The 6311-nt window shown below is 38.5% G+C and overlaps 1 pseudogene across 1 annotated transcript in view; it reads right to left on the reverse strand.

Moving 5' to 3' along the window:
• Window positions 1-3287: 3287 nt before the first annotated feature.
• LOC111539604 overlaps window positions 3288-6311 on the reverse strand; it is a 4400-nt pseudogene continuing 1376 nt past the window's right edge. Inside the window, exon 2 of the transcript XR_004228579.1 lies at window positions 3288-4441. The product of XR_004228579.1 is annotated as an N-alpha-acetyltransferase 40 pseudogene (transcript). The remainder of the gene's footprint in view (window positions 4442-6311) is intronic.

The following is a 6311-nucleotide window of genomic DNA, read 5'->3' on the forward strand; positions in this document are numbered from 1 at the left end:
TTTTATTTACTAATATTACAGATGAAAAACATTACTGTTTTTTTCTGAGTATAGATGTATGAAAGAAGGATATTGCTCTTTCATGAAGTTTCCTATTAGCTTAGTGTTAGTTTTTAGTGTTAGCTAAATTTTAGTTATCGTTAATAAAGGTGAGAGTGTTTTCATAGTTTGCAAAAGCATGTAACTAACAGCTAATTGAATAAAAATGGCTGATGCTCCATGAGTATACATGATTAAAACGCATAGTAACCCACTGATGGACAGACATGGGAGACAGCTGGTTTTATAATTATGCCTTAAAAAGACCTTGTGCACAAATATAGTTAAGACTCCACCCTCCCCCCCCCCCCCCCCCCAAAAAAAAAACAGAAAAGAAAAATTTAAAAAAAAACTAGCGGGAAATACTAAACGGGAAAAGTGAAGAAGCAATTTTCTCACATGTTTTAAAGAAGCAAAATCTATTTCATTTTTGTTTCAAAGCAGTTTTCACAAAAGAAAAACAAAATTGCCATTTGACAGAAAGCATTTATATAAAAGAATATCATTGATATCCGCATAAGGCAAAGCAAATGATAGTACTTTGGTTACAAGGCAAAGCAAATGAAAATACTTTGGCTTCAACCAGAGTTTATTTGGTCATCATGAAAAAAATTGTCTTTGGCAAAAATCATTGTGGTGATATTGGATCAAATGTGTATTTAAAGATGGCTGTTTTATATATGAAAGTGCTATAGTAATTTTCTAGTTAAGAATATTGAACAGAGAACATTAAGCATACTGATTGTTTTTTTAAATGTTAATATTAATAAAAAATTTATTACAAGCCAATGGAGAAAATAACAAACACTGAAGAAGAAAACAGATATAAGCATATAGTTTACAAAGTAGAAACAGAATGCATCAAACATATAAAAATTTACGTTAAAAACATATTTTAACTTGAAGGGTATTTCTTTTATATATATATTATTACTATACTTTAAGTTCTAGGGTACACGTGCACAATGTGCAGGTTTATTACATATGTATACATGTGCCATGTTGGTGTGCTGCACCCATTAACTCGTCATTTACATTAGGTATATCTCCTAATGCTATCCCTCCCACCTACCACCTACCCACAATAGGCCCCGGTGTGTGATGTTCCCCTTCCTGTGTCCAAGTGATCTCATTGTTCAATTCCCACCTATGAGTGAGAACATACAGTGTTTGGTTTTCTGTTCTTGAAATAGTTTGCTGAGAATGATGGTTTCCAGCTGCATCCATGTCCCTACAAAGGACACAAACTCATCCTTTTTTATGGCTGCATAGTATTCCATGGTGTATATGTGCTACATTTTCTTAATCCGGTCTGTCACTGATGGACATTTGGGTTGATTCCAAGTCTTTGCTATTGTGAATAGTGCCGCAATAAACATACATGTGCATGTGTCTTTATAGCAGCATGATTTATAATCCTTTGGGTATATACCCAGTAATGGGATGGCTGGGTCAAATGGTATTTCTAGTTCTAGATCCTCGAGGAATCACCACACTGTTTTCTAATGGTTGAACTAGTTTATAGTCCCACCAACAGTGTAAACGTGCGCCTATTTCTCCACATCCTCTCCAGCACCTGTTGTTTCCTGATTTTTTAATGATTGCCATTCTAACTGATGTGAGATGGTATCTCATTGTGGTTTTGATTTACATTTCTCTGATGGGGAGTGATGATGAGCATTTTTTCATGTGTCTGTTGGCTGAGCATACTAATTGTTAAAAACAGAATACAGTAATATTCGTATACATATTGGTAACATATTCTTATTACAAATGTTTAAATTCATTTAAATGATCAGCTTCTCATTTCTATGCTTAAGTTTATATGTTTAATAATTTGTAATTTGTTTATATGTTTAATTTTATATTTATTTAATTTTATATGCTTAATATACTTAATATATGCTTAATTTTATATGTAATTATTAATTTACAATTAATAATTATAAATTATTAAACATATTCCCTTTGACGTCACCTTTCCATGGTCTCTACACCTAAATTTTTAATAAAATATTTTTTTCCAAGACGGAGTCTATTCCTAAATTTTATCATGAAGTGCTGTTTTAAATAATTCTAGCACCATCAAACAAGAAAATACAAGAGTTTTTAACTAAAGATTCATTATTTTCTTATTTTTCTATAAAGTTGTATTCCTTTTATTAGTTATAATAATTTAAATATTATAAAACTGTTTTAAATTTTCCTCATTTTCAAATAATACCCTTTGAAGAATTCCTATTTTCACTTTGGTTTTTAAATATCAGCAATTCACTTTCAATGTTCAAGCTTTGCATATATATATATATATTTTTTTGAATAAAGTGTCTTTGATTTGTGACATACGAATACAACCAATGCAAAAAGAGATCACTTTTTCCCTTTGATTCCAGTGATAACAAACTGCTAAAGAAAAAAATATATATATATCAAGAAGGAGTTTATCTTCCGAATTTCCTCTTAAAAAGAAAAGGATTAAAAAGAACCATTTACATGTCCTATACATACTTGACACCAACAAAAATAACCTGAAATAGGGTGGATGTAACTAAAATTTTTTTAAAAAAAATCTTAACATGCTCCAAACAAACAAAAAAACAAAAAGCCTGGTACAAGAGAACTGCTATGTTTCTTTGTTTTTTGTTGTTGTTGTTGTTGTTGCTGTTGTTGTTGTTTTTTTTTTTTTTGAGATGGAGTCTTGCTCTGTCACCTAGGCTGGAGTGTAATGGCGTGATCTTAGCTCACTGCAACCTCTGCCACCTGGGTTCAAGTGAGTCTCCTCCCTCAGCCTCCCGAGTAGCTGGGATTATAGGCCACAACCACCCCCGGCTAATTTTTGTATTTTTAGTAGAGATGGGGTTTCACCACATTGACCAGGCTGGTCTTGAACTCCTGACCTCAGGTGATCCCGCCTGCCTCAGCCTCCCAACATGCTGAGATTACAGGTGTAAGCCACCGCACCCAGCCATGCCTGCTATGTTTCTCAAAACCAAGACCTGTGGGAAGTGGAGAAAGACAGATGTTTTGGAAAGGAATGGGCTCAACACCAACGAGAGTGATTGCAAGTCCCAGACAGTGCCTCTCCCACCCTAGTCCTCTCCTGAGGAACCCTTCGAGACATGGCCTGCAGAGACTGGGGTTAGCAGGGTATGGCACCAAGCACCCGTTGACCAGTTGGTGCCACACATCCAGTGACTGGAAAGAGACAATGTACACTGAACTCACCTTACAAGAGATGAACACCAGATCTTACACCCAGTGTGTTCTTCTTTGGGGATCAGCAAACCCCAGACCCAGGACTCCAGAACTTTCATAAAGGTGGGCATAAACGTTCCATTTGTCCAAGTGTATGTGTCAGGAGAGGGGAGGTTGCCAGGACTCTAGGAGCTGCAGACGTGGGAGAACCTCCACTGCAGGCCCCAGGAGCCAAGTGAAGAGGCAGCCACTGTGGAGGATGAGCTTCACTGCCAGGCCCCACCCACTCTTCCCTCCCTCTTTCTTTCCCTCCTAGCACTCTGGTCTCCTAGGAGAGGAGGAGCAGCTCATACCACTTCTCCCCAGGGTTCTGTGCTCTCAGGGTGCAGCCTGGCACGTGCAGGGCTGGGGAGGCCACAATTCTGAGGACTCCTGACAAACGGTGAGACCAGGAAAGAGGAAAGGCCTTAGGAGAGAGCACTGTGACTTGAAAGTGGCGCTGAGAGTTCAGTGGCAGCAGCCACCACAGTGCCCACCCGCGTGGGAGTGCTGGCTGTCCCCAAACTTGGTCCTCTGGCTCAGGCTCTCATAGGAGCAATCCTCCCCACAGCAACCGGACATGCTGGGGGAGGAGTCTCAATTTCAAATGGCAACGCTTCTCTGAAGAACTGGTAGGCGCCATGATTGTATTCGAATGCTGTTAGCATAACCTTCTTCATCTGTGTGCTGTTAGCCGTGAGCTGCAGGATCTGTATGAGGAACTTCCCGAGGCCTTTCCGCCGCACCCTGCTTTCCAACTGCACTTCAGAGACGGTTTGCATATTCGTTTTGGTCAGGCCGAAGGCCCAATCCACAGTGGCTGGCTCCAGTCCAGACACTCGCTTACATTCAATGGAGACATTTAACCCGTTTCTATCGTGTTTCTTGAACACTGGGAAAGCCTCCAGAGCGTCTCCGAGCCTGTTGGCAGCATCCACAGCATCCATGGCTGCTCGCTCCTCCAATTGCTTCTGCTTCTTGAACTCCTTGGCTTTGCTTGACTTTCTCCCCAGAGCGGCGGCGGCGGCGACCCTCAACTCCTTCACACGCTGGCCTGCAGGTAGGCTGCAATGGCGGCGGCGGCGGCAGCGGCGGCGACCCTCAACTCCTTCACACGCTGGCCGGCAGGTAGGCTGCAATGGCGGCGGCGGCGGCGGCGGCGGCGACCCTCAACTCCTTCACACGCTGGCCGGCAGGTAGGCTGCAATGGCGGCGGCGGCAGAGCGGCGGGCTGCATATATATTTTTAAAATACCATTTTATTTTGCTGAGCAATCTCTAAACACACATATAGAAAACTAATTTATGTGTTCTATGAAATTATCCCCAAAAACTACGGTACAAGATGTTAATACTTAATTGGGTCAGGATTATCTCTACCAAATTATCGATGTGCATGGACGAACGCCAATACACTATTTTTATAAATTTATAATAATGAAAATTTTTAAAAATTTATAATAATGAAAAGTTTTATTTTTCTTCTTGTTTAGACCCTTCATTGCCCCAACAAACACAGTATTTTGTATGCCTCTAGGTCTGTCCCTGCCTTTTATTTGGACAACACTCATTGTCACAGAAATGTCCTTCATCATCTTTAAACCAATTCCCAAAGAACATCAATTGTCATTTTTCTCTCAAGTTCCAGGAAAAGTGAAGGAAATTAGACTAGACTCTCAGCAGGGGAGTACATCATTTTTCAGCTGGTTCATACCAATCTCTTGCCAAATCTTTCACCCAGCTTTCATATGTACACAGAACCTAGTTTAGTAGAAGAAATGATACAAACAATGAGGTGAAATGCTATGTATAAAATAGTCTTTTATTTACTGTCTAGAAAATAGAGCTCCAATTGGAAGTTTAAAAATGGGGTATTACCTCTGCTGCTTACATTGCTGAACAATAGTAAGTTTTTATACTGGAAGATAAGTCCAGAACAACTGAGAATCACTCTTTCTATATAAAGCATTTAAAGAGCAAAATGTGCAGAAGATACAGGGAGAAATTAAGCCTGATTATATCCTCTGAAATGAAAAGGGGAAAATGTTCTAAATCCTAAACAAAGAGAGTATGTGGTCAGATAAGTTTAACTGCTGCCAAAAACAATTTAATCAGCCATTCTTTCTAAGATGTCTGTATGACTTCTGAGAAACAGAGTACTTTTGAACAAAGATGAAATCGCCTCCACTGTGAGTGGTACCAGCTAGTCATATCCTGATGTGTCATAGAGGACAGACAGGGACTTAAACCCAATACAAAAGGAAGAACATGAAGAAAAAAAATAAAGGAAGCATTGATGATCAAACAGTTAATTGTTCACAGCAGCGATTTTTTAAAAAAATCCCCTTCTACATCTAAGCAATAGAATGACCCCGAACTATATGCAACAAAACACTGCAGAAAATTGTTTACCTTGAAACAAAAACGAAGATCATTCATTTCAAAGCAAAACTGCAGTGCACAGCATTCTATGGTAAAACTCAAATAACCATGTAAGCATTAAAGAACAATTCCTTTGTACAATAGAAGGGGAAAATATTAACCAGAGAGTTCTACCTCTGGCCTACTAAGTCTAAGCATGTATTAAAGGCAGGAGAACTCTGAGGAAAGAAAAATTAAAAAGCAGAGACCAGCAATATTTGACAAGAGCTAAATTCTTTAATCCAATTCCTGTAAGATCCCATTTAGATTTCCACATGAGACATAAACAGCCATGGAAATAGTTTTCAAAAATCATTAGGTCTACAAAATGTATGTACAGCTGGCAAAATTTGCATTAACCAAGTTCACATGTAACAATTCACATTTATTCTTTCATCCTGCCTAACCAATTCTAACTTCTGTAGTTACCCTCAGAGTGAAAGAACATTCAAATATAGTTTACATTCCTATGCACAAGAAATTAAGAATGTCTTGCTAGATTAGTGCACACAAAATATTAAAAGTACATTATGTACTTTTAACGTATAAGTACATACATGTATATATAAGTACATACATGTATATACATGTATATATAAGTACATACATGTATATACA

This window comes from Piliocolobus tephrosceles, chromosome 18, assembly GCF_002776525.5.
Source record: "Piliocolobus tephrosceles isolate RC106 chromosome 18, ASM277652v3, whole genome shotgun sequence".
Taxonomy (NCBI): domain Eukaryota; kingdom Metazoa; phylum Chordata; class Mammalia; order Primates; family Cercopithecidae; genus Piliocolobus; species Piliocolobus tephrosceles.